This window comes from Notamacropus eugenii, chromosome 7 (genome assembly GCF_028372415.1).
Source record: "Notamacropus eugenii isolate mMacEug1 chromosome 7, mMacEug1.pri_v2, whole genome shotgun sequence".
Taxonomy (NCBI): Eukaryota; Metazoa; Chordata; class Mammalia; order Diprotodontia; family Macropodidae; genus Notamacropus; species Notamacropus eugenii.
The window spans coordinates 37,408,777-37,430,473 of record NC_092878.1 but is presented as its reverse complement, the minus strand read 5'-3'; the positions used below and the strand labels follow the sequence as shown (position 1 = coordinate 37,430,473).

The 21,697-nt window shown below is 39.1% G+C and overlaps 1 protein-coding gene across 1 annotated transcript in view; it reads right to left on the bottom strand.

Moving 5' to 3' along the window:
- Positions 1 to 2,605: 2,605 nt before the first annotated feature.
- Positions 2,606 to 21,697, bottom strand: part of ITPK1 (inositol-tetrakisphosphate 1-kinase) — a 416,475-nt gene continuing 397,383 nt past the window's right edge. Inside the window, exon 14 of the transcript XR_011970463.1 lies at positions 2,606 to 4,684. The gene's annotated coding sequence lies outside the window, so the exon portion shown is untranslated. The remainder of the gene's footprint in view (positions 4,685 to 21,697) is intronic.

The following is a 21,697-nucleotide window of genomic DNA, read 5'->3' as shown; positions in this document are numbered from 1 at the left end:
ATCTTCCTAAAAGGTACAATAGACAATGATGTATTAGCAATACTAAACATATATGTACCAAAATGTTATAGCACCCAAATTCTTAAAGGAGAGAAGTTAAATGTGTTATAGGAGGAAACAGACGGTAAAATTATACTAGTGGGGGACCTCAACTTTCCCCTCTCAGAGCTAGATAAATCTAACCACAAAATAAACAAGAAGTTAAGCAATGCAAGGACCTAAAACAATTCTAAAGGACTCATGATGGAAAATGCCATCCACATCCAAAGGAAGAACTATGGAATTGGAATACAGAGACAAGACTATTTTCTTTTTTATTGTTGTTTTGTTTTGTTTTTTTCTTCTATACAACATGACTAATGGGAAAATATGTTTAATAGGAATGTATATGTAGATCCTACATCAAACTGCATGCTGTCTTGGGGAGGGGGAAGGAAGGGAGGAGGAGAAAATGGAAAACCTATGGAAGTGAATGTTGAAAACTAAAAATAAATTAACTTAAAAAAAGAAGTTAAGGAGTTAAATAGAATTTTAGAAAAGCTAGATATGATAGATCTCTAGAGAAAACTGAATGGGCATAGAAAGAAATATGCCTTTTTCTCAGTGGTATATGGCACCTACACAAAAACTGACCATATTTTAGGGCAAGTCCTTTCGCATCTCCCGCTACCTATTGAACATCTCAAACTGGATGTCTTGTAGACATCTTATATTCAACATGTCTAAAACTTAACAGCTTCCCTGAATCCCCATTTGCCAATCAGGAATGTGGGTCAAATGTGAGGAATCCTAGACTCCTTGTGGACTGTCTTTTGTACATAGGCAAGTAGGAAACTGTTCAAGTCTTCATGTTCTGGATTAAGTCAGATGTTGGTTCTATTACTTTTTAAGGAAAAACTCCCCCAACTTTCATAGGCTAGATGTTTGTCAGGTGGCAGGCAGGGTAGGACCAGGTTATATAAAATGACCTGGGAGCCAAGAGACTTGAGTTTCAAGTCTCTACCACTGAGTGGTGTGTCTCTTTCAGAAAGGGCCCTTTTTAGACCTCAGTTTCCTTGTCTGGAAAGTAAGGAAGTTAGACTATATAATCTTTCAGTTTTAACAATAGATTGTTGACGATCCTTTCCAGCTCCAACATTCTATGGTCTGTGTTCTAATGGCCTTTCTTCTTAGCTCCCTTTCTTCTGTGGCATTCTATGAATGTCACACAGATGGCAGAGAGAGACCACGAATCGGAAAGGGGGTGGGGTGGATGCTGAGAGAAGGAATGAGGCTTAGAAATAACATCCTGAAGTTAGAAAACCACAAGCAGCTTTAGTTCTTGATGGATCTGGAAATCACCAGTCCTCTAGGAGAGGACAATTACTAATGAAAACACAGGACAGACAATATGTCCCAGCACTGACAGCAAAATGCAAAACTGTTTTTCATCAGAGAGAAAAAAAATTATGACTGTAAAATTGCCAAACATGACAGACTATGCTTGTTAGCTTCACCTTCTCTGAGAAGGTCCGTTTTCAGATGGTCTGGATCAGCCCTTGTGGAGAAGAAGAATTAGGAGTGGTAGGAAAGGGAGGGTAGAATCAGAAAACTGAGGTGCAGTGTTAGATGTGAGAAAACCTCAAGCGTAGCATCTGACATCATTCTGTTTCTTACCAAAATGAAAGAGAGGAATATAGTGGAAGGGCCATCAGTTTGGGAGATGGGACAGTCTTAGGTTTTATTTCCAGTGACCGGTGGTGATGGGGTGAATCATGTCTCTTCTGTGGATCTCAGTTTCTTTATTTGTCAAAAAGGACTAGTGATCACTACTCTGCTGGCCTTTGCAGGGCTGTCATAAGGATTAAATTAGGCAAAGGATACAAAAGTGAGGAGCCACTTATTTGCTTATTTAATGTAGCCTTGGACCCTGTATGTTGTAAATCAATTTTTCTATCACATGTGTAACCTTTTCCTCAGAGCAGGAAAAAATGACCCTGGTGTACACACACACACACACACACACACACACACAAACATAGATTTAGGACCAGAAGGAGCCTTTGAGGTCATCTAGTCCAATTCTTTTATTTCCCAGATTGTACCAGAAGACTGAGGATTCTGGAGGTCAAATCTTTGTAACTGTTCAGTTGTTTCTGACTCTTTGGGTTTTCTTGGCAAAGATACTGGAGTGGGTTGCCATTTCCTTCTCCAGCTCATTTTACAGATGCAGGAACAGTGGCAAACAGGGTTAAGTGCCTTGCCCAGGTAAGTGTCTGAGGCTGGATTTGAACTCAGAAAGATGAGTCTTCCTGACCCCAGGCCCCACAGATATTATGCAGACCATAAGAGAGTTTAATTGAATTATTCCTGTTTTGGATAAAAAATTTTCTGTTCACAAATGATCCACCTTCAATTCATAGTAAGAAAGTTATCAGTTCCTTGTCAAAAGAGGAAGGGGGATTTGATGGGGTGTCCCCAACTCTGTCAATTATCAGTACCTCCTCCCTTCCCCCATCCTGGATCAGGGAATAGGTAGCTCTGTGTATGAGGTGACCCTTCCTTTCAGCTAACCTCTAGACCTTGAAGATGTGATCACAGCAGAGCCTTAGAAAAAATTGTGAAATTCCATTTTCAGCATTTTTTACTATTAGAAATTTCAAAATAGAGTGTTAAAACATGAATCACAGAATATTAGAACTGGCAGGCATCTTAGAACAAATAATATTAGGAGGTATGAACAATTAGATACCAAAGTGGTAGGAGGAAGGAGTTTAGAGTCAGAAAGATTGGAGTTCAAATTCTGCCTTAGATACTAACTTAGCTCATATGACTTCTCTTGGCCTGAGTTTCTTCATTTGTAAATGGGGATAATAATAGCACCTACCTTCTAGGGTCCTTGTGAGGATAAAATGAGATCACACTTGTAAAGCATTGCATAAATGCTAGCTATTATTAGCTGAAAGGAAGAATGTTCGAATAGAGAGCAGAGGAACTGCAAGGAACCTTAGAAAAGAGAATTCTCAGACATAAAAACATACAGTTGTAGAACTGAAAGGAATCTTGGGGATGAGAGAAATCAATCCCCTCACTGTACAGATGAAGAAAGTGAGTCCCAGAAAAAAGGAAGTGAATTGTTTAAAGTTGCCTATCTAGTTTAACGCTAGGACTAGAATCCAAGTCTCGTAATCCTCAGATCAGGGCTGCTTCCTGTGTACTAAGAATCCCAGTCTTTTCCCCTCCTCCAAATCTGTAGCCACCTAGTGTCCTGATGTTAACTCCTTTCTGTCCTCATGATACCACTCAACCTAGGCTTGTCTTCTATGTCTCCATTCTGTACTTGGAACTGCTCCCATTCAAAAAACTTGCCTCTCCTGAACCTCACTGGCATTACTGAACTCATCAATAATAACAATTAATCTTGGTGGGAACAGTCTAAACAATTCCAATTCATTTGGCAGGGAGAACCTCAGCAACTGGCAAAAATTCAGGCCATTTGAATTATGCAATAGGAGGCCTATGAAATACTATGTACAAAATGATTTAAAAAACTTAAAATGCTATATAAATATCAGCTGTTATTACCATTATTCTTTATGCCTTAAAAGCAGTGACAAAAAGGATTATTCTGAGAGGTATAAGCCTATAGAAACCGTGAACTTAAAGATGGACTTCAGTGTTCATGAGGCTCTATCCTCTAAAACTTTAAAGAGGTTCAGAGAATGGAAAAATGTGTTATATTGACTTTATGGGGGTATTTTATTTTTTAAAATAACTCTTTCCCAACATTGGATTCTCTTCCAAGGAGTCCAAAGAGAGAGGCTCAAAAATTCTATATCACAAGGTCTCTTCTATCCCTATCATTTATGTTTTCAGACCTGGGCTTTAGTGGCAATCATGCCACTAAATCAGCTGAGGGACCACAGGCATACCACAATACCTTTTTGGACCTCAGTTTCTGACTAGATGGGCTCTTCCAGCTTTAACATTTTATAATTCTTCTCCTCCATATGAATCTTGTATGTAACTATTCATTTACATGTTGTCTCCCTTTTTAGACTGTAAGGTGCCTGAAGGTAGGAATTGTCTTTTTGCCGTTCTCTATATCCCCAGCACGACACAGTACCTAACACATAGTAAGGATTTACTAAATTCTTGTTGACTGATTGTCCAAGTCTACATCCCACTGGGTAAGATTGGTCCTTTTAGAAAATCATCAGGAGTAGGGACAACACAAATAATATGCAATCCTCTTTCCAGCTTAATGGATTATCATAATGAAACAATAATTGTAATAGTATCAATAATTTCTATGAAAAGTTACTGTGGAAAAGATGGAGTCCACCTGTATTATAGCTTCTCTGGCTACAAAACAGAAGATTAACAGAGAGGAGGCCTTATGGTAAAATTTCCAGAGGTGGTTTCTAAATGAGGGAATTGGTTTCCCAGAGAAGTTGTCAAATCTCTCTCAAAATTGATGAAAGTCATAATTGATTTGTGTTCCAGTTCCTTTTGAATGAGAGTTCTACCTGCTGCAACTATTTTTGCCAAAACATTTTCTATTCCAAAGACTGCTGGGAAACAAAGCTTTATGTCTTCCTAAGTGCGTCAAAAGAATGTACAGGTTGGCCTCTCTCTATGTAACAGACATTTTCCTGGAAAGGTTGCTTGTGTCTTCTGAGGGAGATCGGTCTGGAAGCGGGGCCTATGAGTAAAAACAAATTCAAAAGTAAGAGATTGGGAGTCAGGATACCTGGAATCTCATCCTAACTTGGCTAATAATTTATGATGTGACCTAAGGCAAGTCATTTACCTTTTCTAAGGCTCAATTTTCTCCTCTGTAAAAGTTTAGATTATATGCTCTTAAGAATTTCTTTCCTTTCAGTTAATAAGCATCTATCCTCTCTCTCTATCACAATTTTCTTTTATTGGAAAAGGAAAAAAATGTGCATAGGCCATAGATTCCCACATTAGCTATTCCCTAAAATGAGTCTGAGTTTGCCTATCTAGTCCATCACCTTTCTGTCAGGAGGTAGCAGCATTCCAAATCATTGACCCTTTGTAATTATGGTTAATCATCGCTTAATCTGAGTACTTAAATATTTCAAAAATGCGTATTTTGTTATCATAGTATAAACTGCACTCCTTGTACTAATACTCACTTCAGTGTTTATCAGTTTTAAGTGCCAATTCTGCCCATCCCTTTGTTTTTTATGTATATTATTACTTGTACACCCTATGTCAGATAGGTTCCCCCTTTTCTTCTTCCCCTTATCTAGTGTATCCTTTGTTCCCCCTCCTTCCCTTTCTTCTTTGAAGACCATCATAACACAACAAAAAACTATACCAAAGCCCTCCATCTCATTTGACTCCCTTTCCCTGCTGACATTATGGATCTCTGTAACTGCCCTCCCTTCACCATTAGAATTCAAATCCTTTATTGTTTTTTAATTGTAAACACTTATGTTTACATTTTTATGTTTCTCTTTACTCCCATGTTTGTATTTCAAAGTTTTCATTCAGTCTTTTCATCAGAAATGCTTGGAAATTCTTTCATTAAAGATCCATTTACTACTCTCAATTCCAATCCCCCCATTTGATTATTTTCTGGTTTTCTGGGTAAGTTATATTTGGGGTTGTAAGTCTATAACTTTGGTCTTTTGGAATATTATATTCCATATTTTCCACTCTTCTATGTTGTAACTCCTAAATCGTGTGATACTGATGATGATTTTCCAGTATTTGACTTCTTTGTTTCCAGTTGTTTACAATACTTTTTCTTTGTCCTAAAAATTTTGAATGTTGACTTTGAAGTTCCTAGGAGTTTTCATTTGGGAGTTTCTTTCAGGAGATAACTAATGAATTCTTTCTATTTATACTTTACCCTATAGTTCTAAAGGATCTGGGCAAGTTTTTAGGTTTTTTCCCCCATAATTTCTTGAAATATGATGTCTAGGCTCTTTTTTTTTTTGTCATGACTTTAAGGAAGTCCAATGATTCTTAAATTATCTGTCCTTGGTCTGTTTTTTAAAAATTATTTATTTTCAGTTTTCAACATCACTTCCACAAAATTTCGAATTTTAAATTTTCTCCCCATCTCCCCCCACCCCCACTCCAGAACAGCATGTATTTTGATCACCCTTTCCTCCAGTCTTCCCTCCCTTCTATCACTCCCCCCTCCTCCTTCCCTTCTATTTTCCTATAGGGCAAGATAGATTTCTATACCCCATTGCCTATATATCTTATTTCCTAGTTGTATGTGAAAGCAATTTTTAACATTCATTTTTTAAAGCTTTGAATTTCACATTCTCTCCCTTCCCCCCTCCCCATCCACCCTCATTGAGAAGGCAAGCAATTTGATATAGGTTATACATGTGTAGCCATGCAAAACATTTCCATAACAGTCATGTTATGAAAGACTAACTATATTTCCCTCTATACTATCCCACCCCCCATTTATTCTATTCCCTCCTTTGACCTTTCCCTCTACCAAAATGTTTGCTTCTGATTACACCTTCTCCTAATCTGCCATCCCATCTATTATCCCCCTCTCTTAAACCTTCCCCCTGCTTTCCTATAGGGTAAGATAAACTTCCATACTCAACTGAGTATGTATGTGATTCCCTCCTGAAGCCAAACCTGATGAAAGGAAGGTTCACTTATTCCCTTTCATCTTCCCTTTCTTCTCCTCCACTATAAAAGCTCTTTCTTGCCTCTTTTATGATGATTTACTACATTCTACCTCTCCCTTTCTCTTTCTTTCTCCTAGTACATTCCTCTCAACACTTAATTTTCTTTTTTAGATATCATGCCTTCATATTCATTTCACCCTGTGCTCCCCCGCCCCATGCATTTACATACACATATACATACACACACAGGTTTTACCATTCATTTAAAAAACTTTTTGGAGTTTCAAATTTTTCTCCTCTCCCCTTTCCTTCTACTTCCCTAATAGGGTAAGCAATTTGATATAGGTTATATATGTGCAATCACGTAAAACATATTTCCATCTTAGTCATGTTTTGAGGGAACAAACAGACCAAAAGGAAAAAAAAATGGAAAAAAAGTGATAATAGTATGCTTTGATCTGCATTTTAGACTACCTCAGTTCCTTCTCTGAATGTGGACAGCATTTTCCATCATGAGGTTTTTGGAATTGTCTTGGATCATTGTATTGCTGAGAAGAGCTAAGTTATTCATTGCTGATCATCACACAATATGGTATATACAGTTTTATAATCCTTTTGGGCATAGTTTCAAATTGTTCTCCAGAGTGGTTGGAAGAGTTCTCAACTTTACCAACAGTGCTTTAGTGTTTCATTTTTTCTACATCCTCTTCAGAATTTGTCATTTTCCTTTTCTGTCATGTTAGCCTATCTTGCTGGGTGTGAGGCAGTATCTCAGAGTTGTTTTAATTTTCATTTCTCTAATTATTAGTGGTTTCAACCACTCTTTCATGTGATTATTGATAGCTTTGATTTCCCCCTCTGAAAACTTACAGTTTATATCCTTTGTCCATTTATTAATTAGGGAACATTGCTTGTTTTTATTTTTAAATAAATTTGGTTCAGTTCCCTATATATTCAAAAAATGAGACTTCTATCTTAGAAGTTTGCTGAAAAAAGTGTTTTACCAGTTTCCTGTTTTTCTTCTAACTTTGTCTTCACTGGATTTTTTTATACAAAAACTTTTCAATTTTATTTAATCAAAATTATCCATTTTACCTCCTATGAACTTTTCTTTTGGTCACAGATGCTTTGCTTGTGTCATAAACTCTTCTACTACTCATAAACGTAACAGGCAATTTTCCCCATACTTTACTAATTTGCTCATATCACCTTTTATGTCTGAATCCTGTACCCATTTTGAGCTTATCTTGTTATTTGGTGTGAGATATTGGTCTATGCCTAGTTTCTGCCAGACTGCTTTTCAGTTTTCCCAGCAGTTTTTGTCAGATAGTGAGTTCTTGCCCCAATAGCTGGGAATCTTTGGTTTTATTAGATTCTAAGCTACTGAGTTCGTTTGCTTCTGTGTATTCCAGAATTGCTTCTAAAGCTCAACTCTACTATGACCTTTCAGAATAGTTTGGACCTTAGGTAGCATTTGACTTTGGACCCCCATTATTTCCATCCCACATTCAGGGTCCTTTCTGCAGGATATATTGGTAAAGTTTCATAAGAGGCAGCATGGTACACTATAAAGTACTGGACTTGGAATTATGAGATCTGGGTTCTAGTCTCAGTTCCAACATTCATTAATTAGCCATGTGACTTAAAGCAAGTTGTTTTACCTTTATGAGTCTTAGTTTATTCATCTGTAAAATGGGGGTACTTGCACTACATGGAGTCATTCTTGGGAAAACACTTAAAAAGAAACCACCCCAGGTGCTGAAATTAGTTGTCTTTTCTAGTAAAATGAGTATTGTATTTGGAGTCAGAGGAATTAGGCTCAAATTCCACCTCTGTCATTGTGTGACCTTGGTCAAATCCCTTTGGACTTTAGTTTACTCGTATGAAAATGGAGTTGAACTAGTGGGTCTCCCAGGCCTCTTCTAGCTCCTAAATAATGGAAGTAATGAGATGGCTTGAATATTGGGGATTATAGTCCTGGAGCTACAGCTGAATTTAGAAGCAGATGGCCACAAAGTATATGATAATTTTTTTTTAAAATGAGGCTTTCTACATGGGTGATCCATCTGCATTCACACTGAGACTACTCCCACAGAAATGAATTTTAAAGATTGGATGAGGCAACCTATAAGAGCCCCTCCAATGATGAGATTCTAGGTTCTTTGATAGCTCGTGTTCCCTGGGAAGCCTAATTAATGAATCGATTAACAAGCACCTATTAAGCCTCTATGCCAGGTACTGTAGTAGGCAGTGGGGATACAAAATAGAAATGAAGCAGTGCACAAATGACCTTTGGACTGGGTTCTACGTCTTATTGTATCTGTTATCTCCCTTTCCCTAAAAGAAGAGGGACGAGGGGGAATGGAGGAAGCACAAGAACCCTACAACCTTAACTTTCAAATAAAAAGAGAGGAAATGAGGGTAGGCCATCACAGAATGGGAGGTTGCCCAGTGTTTTTCTTTCTCTGTTAAAGCAAACACCATAAGGCTCCTTTTCTCCCATGGAAAATGTTTTGATTAATATGTCAGGAAACATGACTCAGTCGATGCTTTTGTCAGGGCCCATACAGGAAATTTGGGTGCCAGCGATTCCAGCTGCTACTGTTTGTTCCCTCACTCCCCCTTTGATATTCACAGCCTGGCAGGGATGTCTCCCCTCCCCTCCATACTTTCCTCCCCTCATTCCTCCAACCCTCAGTCTTCCTTTCTTATAGGACTTAAGGCTTAGTCCATAGCCACAGAACTGCGATCTCCCCTCCACCCAGACGGCCCCGAGGGGCACCTGGGAACTCGATGGAAGGGTCCAGTTGTCCAATACCAAATCACAAGGGCTCTTACAAGAGTAAGGACCAGTATATTCAGGCACGATGACGCTGGGCCCAAGCTTTGAGAAAGCCAGGGCGGGAGATAGTTGAGACGTGAGAAGGCACAACAGTCCTGAGGCTCATATACTGTCCTCTCACAGAAAACTAAATGGGATTATCTGCCTTTTCCACACATTCCTTTTAGCCTCTGTGTGTGGCCTTGGTGAACTTTCTGCCTCTTCTACAATCAAAGGAACAATAGATTTGGAATCTGAATGAATGAAAAAGCATTTATTAAGCACTTGTGTTGTTCTAAGAGCTAAAAATACAAATAGAAAAGCAAAAAACAGCCTTTCTTTTCTCAAGGAAGCTCACATTCTAATTGGGAGAGATGTAGGAGGTATCAGCTACAAGTCAAAAGGAAAGGGCCTCTGGTCCTTAGGGTTCAATAGGAAAGCAGATGGTAGTGAATCTTCCTAATGTCGTTTCCAAGAATAAAATGATAGTAGTTTCTCATATTGAATCACTTGATAAATTGGGGGTTCCCAGGATTCTCAGCTTTTCTACTCATAGGTGGCAATTGGTTGGTAATTGGTGTTGGTAGTAGTGTGGATGGGGGGGAGGCCCTTCTCTACAAAGACTGCTCTCCTCAACCATGATTAAAGGCTCAAGCTGAAAGCAGAGCCAATGGTTTGGGAGCACCACTGTTTCCAAGGTTCTTCCACTCAGTCTTGGGCTATTTCTACCATAATATGAAAGGAGATGGTAGATGAAATGGTTTGACCTGGCTTGTACTCACTGCCTCCTGTCTCTCCCTCTTACTACAGATAGGTTGGTTTACTCCTCTGACAGTGGCAGTTCATATTAGTGGTGGTAGAGATGGCAGGACTCTTTTCTGCAAGGAGAATCAGAAGACCTAGGTTAGAGTCCTGGAACTTTCAATTACTAGATTGTGGCTAGAAGTAATCTTTTTATTTCTCTGGACCTCAGTGTCCTCATTTATAAAATGGGGGATAATAATGCCTTGCTTCCTAAAGGCAGGACGCTTAGACCAGATGACTTCTTGAAGTCTCTTTCTTGGATCCCACGCTTACTACTGACCTAGAACAAATCATTCAACCTCGGAGTCTCAGCTTACTCATCTCTAAACTGGGGAATAATACTTTTTATATAAATAAAAACACATATTATGTAACAGCCTTGGTAGTGCTATCGTAAAAATGAACTTTATAAATTTTAAAGTGCTATGTAAAGGTGAGTTATTTTTATTTTAAGATCTAAAGATCTATTTAAAGATTTATCATTAATAGCTTTATTTTAAGATTGTTCTTATTACATAAATGTGAGCTGTTGTTACACATCCAGTGGGGAGAGGAGTGCTGTATTATATCTGTCATTGTTACTACCATCACAAGCAGTTTCTGTTCCACCAACTCGACCCTCTGCAGCCCCCCACCCAAATCCTCTATGGTTGCGCTATATACAGCATTATTCTTCTTAAAACAGTTTTCTTAAACTCTTTTAAAATTAAAAAATAAGTTTTTATTAATATCTTCTGTTTCTGATATCATCATAGTTATTCCTAATAACTTTTCCCCTCCCTATTGCAGAGAGCCATCCCAATACAACAAATAATATTGTTTTAAAGTGGGGGGAAAATGAGCACAGCTAATTGATACATCAAAACAGTCCAAAAACATATGAAGTGTTTTCGCATTTCTCTTATTAGTGATTTAGAGCATTTTTTTCAGGTGGTTGTGAATACACTTCAATTCTTTTGCATATCCTTTGGCAACTTATCCGCTCCTCTAGTGGGGAATAGTTATTAGTAATCTGGGTATTACTATATATAACATGTATACAATATGATGTAATTATTACCAATATACTGCTATATTACACGTACATGTGTATGTGAGTGTACACATACACATATCTTGGATACTAAACCATTACTGACAAATTTGATCCAAAGATTTTTTTCCCATTCAACCACTTCTCTTCTTATCATAGGTGCATTATCTATGCAGAAATTTCAAATTTCATATAATGTTTTATCTTTTTTAATTACCTCTGTCTCTTATTTGGTACTTAAGGAGTAGGGGAAGGATAGAGGATTAGAAATTACTCCTTCCAAAAACCGCCTGTAGATTTAGACATTTTCAAATGATTTATTTTAGAACCTAAGGGAGAAAAGAAAAACCTCATATAGGATGGTCCTTCTCTTTCTGACCCTCAAATTCCTCTGTGGACTTTTTTGATTAATGTAAAGCAATCACTCTTGGGTCAAGGGCCTGGGATACTGAATCAACTCCCTCTCCCTATTGGGCCCCTCTTAACTCTGTATCTTGGTACATGGTCCTAACTCATTCAGTCTTGTGAGATCAAGACTTGTAATGACAGGAATTCTAGATACCCACTTTTCACACTCTTTGTCTGATGAATGTTCACCTGGGAATGTCCTGGCAATGATTTACTTATAGCCTAAGATGTGACATCTAAGGTTTCCCCAGAAGAAGTAGATACTCAATATACAATTTGTACTAGGTACAAATTCATTTTCTTCACAAAAAAAGGAATGCTGAAACATAAAAAAGAAGCTTCTCACCAAAATGAAGTAACAGTAATACTTAAAACAATTCAGTAACTTAACCTATAAGTATAGTTATACTTTTTTGAGAGACTCAGACTTAAGACTCATCCAAACATGGGATTGCTGATTAAACATTTTATATTTCACCCAGACTTTGCACTGTTTAAACAAATTCTACTATATGTCTGCTAGTAAAATAGCCAGTCTTGAGTCAATCCTATTTGTCACTGGCTATTCTTTTGGGAAGCATGGGACAGAGGCAGATAGGCCAAGGCAACTGCAACATCACAATGATCTTTCTATCCATGTGGGGGAGATGTGGATTGTTCACATAGGGAGGAACCAGAAAATGGAAGGTTGTGAAAGCCAAGCTTCTTCCTTTGCTGTTTATCTCAGTTACTTGGAATTCAGCAGGCATTTGGTTCATTTTGGGGTAGAGGCCACAGTTATCTAGAGGTAACAGTACAGTAGAAAGAGTGGAAAATACAGAGCCAGAGAAAGTTAGGGGTCATCTATTGCACACGCACCCCATCCCTACCCCCAGCCTCTTCATATTCCAGCAGAGATATTGGCAGGGGGATGCTGGCTCCTGAGAATCGCTTGTTAAATTTTTAGTTTCAGCATTTACACCTTTGTTCTGTTGGTTGTTTAAACTTCATAAAGTGATAGAGAACATACTAATAATGCAGATCAAACTTAAAAGTGCACCAGGCGTTTTTGGATAGAGATTATCAAATATTTACTGGAACACACTGTTAATAGGGGGTCTAGAGATATTAAGTGATCTGTCCTAAGTCAGCAGTTAACGGAGTCACGATGAGAATCATGGTTTCCAGTATCCCAATCCGTGCTGTTTTCCTAAACCCCACTGCAGAAGTCTGGGTTCTAGTTTCGGTTCTGCCACTTGATAGTAAGGTGACCTTGGGCAAGTAATTCCTTCCCTCTACACCTTATCTGTAAAATGAGAATTATAATAGTCTGACTCAGGATTGTTGTCGAAACGATCAAATGAGGTGACAGATGTGAAAGGCTCTGTAAACTACAATGCTTAATAAAAATGTCAGACAGTTTTGTTATGATTTCCTATCTTTTCCATAATTGGTTCTTGAAGAGCTTGGGCATGAAATGTTCTTTAGGCTGTGCTCTCCTTTGGTCACTGTTTGAACAGCTGTGAGTTTCCTGATAACCTCAGAGAGGATCTAATGGGACCAGGTCATCTTTCCTCCATAGGGAAAGGTTCTAGGATAGGTTCTTGAGTGCATTGTGAGGTTTATACTAAAAACATGGATGATGGCAGGGAGAGAAGAAAGATCTCTTCCTCTTCCTCCTCTCCCACCCCACCCCCCAGCTTCAGGGGGTGAAGAGCAGTTCCTTCTTTGGGTTCTTTAACTTTCTGGCTCCTGTCTGAACTGGTTGCCAGCTCCTTAAGGTCCAACAGAGATGTGGCCAATATTCAGCTAACCAATTCAGCTGCATCTTCTAATTTAATCAAGAAACTTTTCTCATTTTTTAAAAAAAGTTAGGGTTAGAAAAGTCTTTATAGTTTAACCCCTAATTATCTGCCTCTTACTTTCTGTGATTATACCCTGAGCTAGTAGGTTGGACAGGAATTAATTCCTCAAACCCCCTCCCCCAACTATATTTATATATGTTTTTGTGTTTCTTTAATCTTCACCTTCCTTTCTTATGATTTTTAATTGAAATGATCTATTTTTTGTGATCTTCTTTATTTGGTTAAGAATCTTTCCTCCTCACCACTAGTTGCAAAAGATACCTTATTTGGTCTCTTTCCATTTTTTTTTCTGGTGTGCCTTTTTATATTAAGAGTAAGAATTTATTTTGAGTCTTTTGTGTTATATGGTATATAGATGTTGGTCTAAACCTGATTTCTGCCAGTGAGTGTTCAATAGCTATGTTTGTTTGGGGAATAAAGGTGCAGAGGTAGGAAAACACAAGGTATGTAACAAGGGATGAGAACAGTCTAATTTGGTTATAACAGAGAATATGAGAGGGTGTAATGGCAACCAAAGTAGGATATTTTGCGGTTTTTGTTTTACTAAAAGTGCCTCTGATTGAATAATGTGATTGGAGAGAATCTTTCCTGCCCATGGATGGGTCTGCCCATTGAGGAAAGCTAGACTGGAAGAGTTGTTTTGTAGGAGGGTCACAAGTACCTTTTATTTTTTCTGTTGAGGCACTGAGTCAGAAGATTATGACCTCTGGGTCTGAAAAGTGTATAAGTACTCTGAGAGTTAGGTTTTACTTTGGGGGCTTAGTTTTTGGAAGAAGGCCTGTGTGCCAAATGAGACTCTAGGAAGCCGATAACCCCCTCCCCAGGGCTTTTTGAAAACACAGATGTTGGTGCTTCCCTCTCTGGAATAGATGCATGTATGTTAATGGTCAAGCAGTTTGGAAGCGCTGTCTGTAGATTTTTGATTTCTCTGAAATTTTGACTTTGATTTTCTCTGATATCTGTGCTTAATCAATGTGATTGTTAACCCCTCAAAAGTTGCCTTTTCTTTTATGAATGCAGATCTAAAGAACCTGTGATAGCAGGTCCCCTGTGTATGTTGGGGTGCTTGCTGATACAGGGGGTTAAGGTAGGGGGAATATGAGAATAGCCAACTGTAACACAACCGATGGCGACCTTAGGTCTTACTAATATTTATAGTATCCCAGGCATTTAACACAGTTTCTGGAACATAGTAAGTGCTTAGATAATAAAATAATAACTCCGAACAGTAGAGTTTGCACTGAACTTGGAGTCAGAGGATCTGGATCAAATCTCAGCTCCATCAATTAGTAGCAAGTGACTTTGGGCAAGTCACCTCCCATCTTTGGAGACCAATTTCTTTATCCATAAAATGAGGGGATTAGACTAGATCAGGGGCAGGGGAACTGGTGACCTCAAAGCCACATGTGGCCCTCTAGGTCCTTGAGGGCAGTCTTTTGACTGAATCCAAACTACACAGAACAAATAGAATTTGCAGATGCTTCTGTATGATCCTCTCAGGACATCCCACCCAGATTCCACTGGCCTCTATGGTCTGAATCTGAAGCAAGCTGGGAATTGGTAATATCACTCTTAGAACCTCTCATTCAGACTCCTCATGCTCCAAGTCACTTCCACTACCCAAGGGAACAACTTCCTGGAAGGAATGGGACTTGGATTAAAATAGATGGATCCAAACTGAACATCCATCTCCAAACCGAACAACAGCCTCACCTGTGGCATGATCAGGGATGACAAGTGAAATATGAGTTAACTTGGAAGGAAACTCCAAACACAAAATTTTATCCACTGTCAATCCCATATAAATGGGATTTGTTTTGTGAAGTTTGGAGCACTTGAGGACCTAGAGGGTCACATGTGTCCTCGAGGCCTCAGGTTCCCCACCCCTGGACTATATGATCCCTGAGGTCCCTCCCAGCTTTTAATCCTTTGCCAATAGATTCACCCAATGATCTTTGCTAATCAGAAGTTGTGTATACTCCTATCTTCCTTGTTGAAAGCTAAAGAGGTATTACAATCATTGGCTCTGATACCACAACTCATCAGGGATCTATTGAGAAGAGGCTGCTTTCTAGAAAAGAAGAGAACAGTAGAAGCAAACTACATGATGGGTAACATTAAGTGGAATCCTTGAGGTCCAGGGATTGAATCAGGCACTTAATGAAATTGCTTTTCATTACTGGAATAAGTGATGGCAAGGAAGATATACAGGTTTAATGCTAAAAGCTTAGTTGGCTTGAATGACTAATGAATTAGCTTGCCTCCCCTAAGATGCCCTCTGGACTGTCCTCACCTAGGCTTATCATCTGCAGCATCCTCTGAGCAGAAAGCTATGCCTGTATACATATTTGTATATATAACACTTATTCAAATATATGTATATAATTACACACATGTATTACAGGGAGCATATATGTGTATATATACACCCTGCAGTAGCAGGAATGGAATAACATTTATTAAGAGCAGACCGTGTTCTAGGCACCATGCTAAGCACTTTACAAATGTTCTCTAAATTTGATCCTCACAACAACCCTGTGAGGCAGCTGCTTTATTTTCCTCATTTTATAGTTGAAGAACCTGAGGCAGACAGAGGTGAAATGACTTGTCCCAGGTCACACGGTGAGGCTGGATTTGAATTTAGGTCTTCTTGGCTCCAGGCACAGTACTCAGTCCAACTGAGCCACCAGCTGCCTCCATATTATATAGGAATGGAGCCTGGACCTGTGATTTCATTGGTATAGGTAACTTCCAGGTGAGAAAACTCTGAGCAACGCAGGTCAGCACTTTTACGTTCTCAGAGAAACGCCTAGAGCACATAGAGGATCACAGTCAGCATGGGTCAGAGGTGGGGTTGGAACCCAGATGTCAGGTTGAGGCTAGCTCTTTGTCATTCTGCCTCCCACTACACAGAAACACACGCATGTATATATGCACACATATATGTATATATGTATATGCATAGATATATACTACATATTATAGTAAGTGGATTATACATAATATATGTACAAACATTGTAGTGTACTCTATTATATATATTACTGGATTACGTGTATATTGCTTACATACTCTTGTTTAGTCATTCAGTAGAGTCCAATGCCACGTCACCTTATGGACTTTGTCCATGGGATTTTCTTGGCAAAGATACTGGAGTGGCTTAACATTTTCTGGTTTGTCTCCATTTTACAGATGAGGAACCGAGACAAACGGGGTTAAGTGACTCGCTGAGGGTCACGTAACTAGTAAGTGTCCAAGGCATAGATATTGCATATATAATATATTAATAAAATACATAAATGTTATGCAACATAGATAATATATGAATCATTGTTTGCATTCAATTATATTACATACTCTATTACATCTACGTGGAATGGCATATATAAAGCATTGTGGCATTCATAATAAAAGCTAACATTTCTAAGGCACTTTACTCACAACAACCCTGTAGGTAAGTAATGGAAGCACCAAACCTATTTTACAGATGTGGATGCTGAGATCAGAGAGGATGAATTACTCACAGTCATGCAGTAAGTGTAACAGAGCCAAGACCCCAGTCCAGATCTTCTGGCTTCATTTCATTGTATCACAGCTGCCTCTTTATTTATGTGCCTCCCATGGTCAGGACCCTGTGCTGAGTGCTAATCAGTGTACAAAGAAGATGACATGGTCTCCACCCAAAGGAACTTACTAGTAGGAGAATAGGCCAATTACATTAAATTCAATTTGGATAAGTCATTTTACATCACTGGGTCTCTATTTCATCATCCGTAAAATGAGGGAGTTAGCCCTAAATCACAAGGTTTTTGAGAAGGAAAGTGGCATAGGTAACTGGAAAGATGCTTTGGGCAGCTTTGTGAACAATGGATTAGAGAAGGGAAGGAAGAAGGCAGGAAATCCCTTGGAAGGCTATTACAATAGTCCAGGGAAAGCTGAAGAGGGACTGACATACTGACGTGTCCAGGAGAGCAGACGTTCATGTTTAAGAGTTTGCCTCTGAGGCTTGGATCCCCTTCCCTTGATCTTGCCCCTTTCAATCCCTGCCTAGCAGCAACAGAAGGGAAATGCAGCCATGAAGCTCTAGCTCTTAACCTTGGAGGTTTTATTGGCGTTCTGGCCAGTGTCATAAAGGAAATTGATTTTTAGTTTTTAAGGCAGCAGAGTTTTACTGAATGATGGTTGCCAGGCAACATGTGGACAGGGGCTTTATTGGGTTGGAGGCCTCTGTGAATAAGGCAGCCCTACAGCAAGTCTAATGTGAAATATCCCAGGAACCCTTGGCTAGAATGAATGCTCTATTACCACACAGAAACACACATGCAGACTCTCCCTTTCTCTTTCTCTCCCCTCTCTTCCCCTCCCTTCCCCATCTCCCCTCTTCTCTTTTCTTCTTCCTCTGTCTCTGTCTCTCTGTCTCTGTCTCTGTCTCTCTCTGTCTCTGTCTCTCTCTCTCTCTCTCTCACACACACACACACACACACACGCAGACACACACACACACACACACACACACACACACAGAATTAGACTCCGAAGTCATGCTGTTTTCAGGTTGCTTCCTTGGCATGCTACTTCCCCTTGGCATGTTCTTGCTCGAACTCCAGCTTCCTTTTCATGCCCTTTTGAATTCTGTGATCTAGAATTAGTTGTCCATCTGAGGAAGACAAACTGAGGTCCTGGCTCTGCCCATGATTATCTGTGTGACTTTGGGCAAGTTGCTTTCCTTTCTAGGGTCTCAGTTTTTCTATCTGTCAAATAAGCTTAGAGAAGAGACTTACAGGAGTGGTTGGGAGAAAGGGAGAATGTGATAGCTTTTTCAAATAATTTAAAGGGTATCATGTAGAATAGGGGAATAAGGATTTGCTTTACAAATGTTATGCCATTTGTTCTTCACAACAGCCCTGGGAGGTAGGTGTTATTATTATCTCCTTTTTACAGATGAGGAAACTGAGGCAGTGTAATGGCAAACAAAGTAGGATCTTCTATTATTTTTGTTTTAGTATAATCAAGTGCCCCGGATAGAATGTGATTAAAAGACCTTCCCCACCCATTAATGGGCCTGAGAAGATTTGTAGGAAGGCCTACATCTTTTGTTAATGAGGCACTTGTTTTCAAGGGTTGTGATAACCTCTGGCTCTGAAAAAATGTGTAAGTACCCTGAGGTGTGGTTTTACTTTGGGGCTTACTTATTGGAAGTGTTTGTTTGACCAGAGGAGACTCTGGGCAGCTGCTAAGGAGCCCCTCAGCTTTGAAAACCCAGATGTTGGTGCTTCTCTCTCTGGTAACTACGTATGTATATAATGGTCAGACAGTTGGATTTGTCTGTTGATCTGTGATGTATGTACTGCTTATGTCAGGCAGCTGAAAGCGCTGTCTGCTGATCTGTATTTCTCTGTATTTTCTCTGAAGTTCAGGGTGCTGACTTTTTTCCCCTGAACTAAATGAATGATAATTATATGTTTGATGGAAGTGATTGTTGACCCCTCAAAAATTGCCTTTCCTTTTAGAAAAGCAGATCTAAGAACCTATACAGCAGGTCCTCCTGTGTATGTCAGAGTGCTTGCTTTTACAGGCAGGCAGAGTTTAGGTAACTTACCTAGAGTCACACAGCTATTAAGTGTGTGAGGCTAGGTTTGAATTCAGGTCTTCCTGACTCCAGATCCAGTGCTTTATCCACTGTGACGTCTAGTTAAGTATTTAGTGATACTTAGATTAATGAGTCCAGATGGAAATGTAGCATGGTGAAAGACTCACTATCCTGAAAATCAGGAGAGATTGGAAAGTGAGGCAGTTGCCTTGGGTGCCACAAGGAATGGGGTACAATGGTGAATACTTCTTTTAAATTTTCTTTTTTAAATGGTATTGATTTATTTTGTTTTTACAAAATTATCATTTCCAAATATTTCCCCATCCTCCACCCCACCTAGAGAGCCATCTCTTAGAAAAGAGGAAAGAAAACTAATCAACACATTAGTCCAGTCTTATAGTAAAGGTAATAATGTTCCATACCCATAGCCCCCTACCTCTGCAAGGTGAGAAGAGATGCATTTTCCCATCTTATCCCACCTTCTTTAGTGTTTGTCTTGCTCATAATTACTCAGAGTTCAGTTTGAACAGAAAACCTTTAATAGTATTCTTAGAAAGGCACATAGTTTTGTTGACAGAAATTTTGGCTCTCTGGGTTCCCTTGATAGTTATTTTTTTTGTGCTGACAGACAATCATATACATAGGGTACATCTTTCACACCTTGTTCAGGTTGCATAAAGGTCAGGGTGGCTGAGTCCTTGTCCTGTCTCAGTTACTAACTAGCAGTGCTCTTGTGATTTTATGACTGGATGAAGCTATCTCTCAAGGATTTTGGAGGTGGCAGATGGAGGAGATGTAGAGATGGGGGGAGTACATCTAGAGAGGGTGAGTAAAGATTGCTTTCTAGAACTGCCACAAGGTGGCATGGTAAATCTCTACACATTCAAACTCCCCAGAAGGAACAACCCAGCCTAGAAGGAGTGTTTCTGGTACTGGGAAACTCCCTGGGAAGGAGAGACAGTTGACAAATCTTCCCTTTGCTAAAGTGCTTTGGGAATGATAATACTGGTACTAGGTTGGATAGTTGTCCTGGGAATGATAAAACTTATACTGAAAATGTAATAAATTACCCAGAGGAATCTAAGTAGAAAGACATTAGAGGGGAAAAGTAATTAGGAATGAATTTTGAGAGCTGGGATGTACCCCTGAGGATGAGGGGCTAGGGAGTGGGGTAGGGAAAACAAGATAATTACTTAACACCAGAGAGACAGGACTAGTGATATAAAAGGTTTATAAGTGCGTGTTCATCCTTCGTTGCTGAAGAAGACCATGCTATCAGAGAAATGATGATATGACTTTCACTTGACTTTGTTTTGAGTGAGGGAGGGCTGTGCAGGTCACTAGCCTCACTTCTCCTCCAGATCCATCTGAATCCAGTGACCAGATGTTCATCAGGATGACTGGAGATGACCCAGGATGAGGCAATTGGGGTTAAATGACTTGCCCAAGATCACACAGCTAGTGAGTGTCAAGTGTCTGAGGTGAGATTTGAACACTGCACTGGTGCTTTATCCACTGCACCACCTAGCTGCCCCATGATATAAAAGGCAGGCAGCTGCTGAAGGAATAGGAGCAATGAGGGTCACTCTTAGAATTACAAGTATTTTGTTTAATGCCAGAAAACTTTGCTCTACATGAAAGGTAAGCCATCTTTTTTTTTTTTTTTAATAATAAGTTGAGTTCTTACGGTAGCCTAGAACAGCACTTCTTAAACTGTAGGTTACAAAGAAGTGGCAACAGTGAAAGGTTTCTGAATGTACAATGACCAAAAATTAATTCAAACTCAAAGGCGTAATGAATCTGAGGTGTTTCTGGCAGTGCTTGCTCATGCTGCATTGTGTAACTTCACTACAACCTTGGCTCTGAAGACAAAGCATGCGCACTTTGCTCTGTGCATGCCATTATGCCACACAAAGCCAAGGAATGCTGCCAAAACGTGAAAAGAGTTCTTGAGTGGAAAAAGTTTAAGAAGCCCTGGCCTAGAATAATGGCCTCAAAATTTAAAAGATCTGGGTTCAAGTCCTATCTCTGACTATGTGACTTGGTCCAAGTCACTTCTCAGTACCCCCAGGCAATTCTTTAAGGCTATAACTTGTTGAGAAGGTGTTGATGTGGTTTTGTAGAGGGTGCTCCTCACCTGGTATACTCTTTACCAATGAAATCATGCCTAGTCCCCCTAAATAGGTGAGCTAATATATGATAGTGAAGGTTCAAAGCCTCTAATAAATGGGAAGGGGAGGGGAGAAGAGGGGAGAGGTCCTGCTTCCTGGCTCTAACACTGCCCAGGACCTGAAATAGCAGGAAATTATTTTCATGTACAAAGATGACTCTGCTGAACAATAGAACATATCAATTAATTATTAGTTATTATTAATCATTATTTTATATCATTAAATTAAATATTAATCAAACAATTAATATAAATAATATACTAATATAGATATATTAATATAAAATTAATATAAATAATCAATAATTAATCCAACAATATAATTAATTAATTAATAACAAGAATTTCATTTCTATAGCTCTTTAAGGTTCACAAGTGTTTCTTCTCAGGACACCCCGGCTCAAGTATTTTCATTC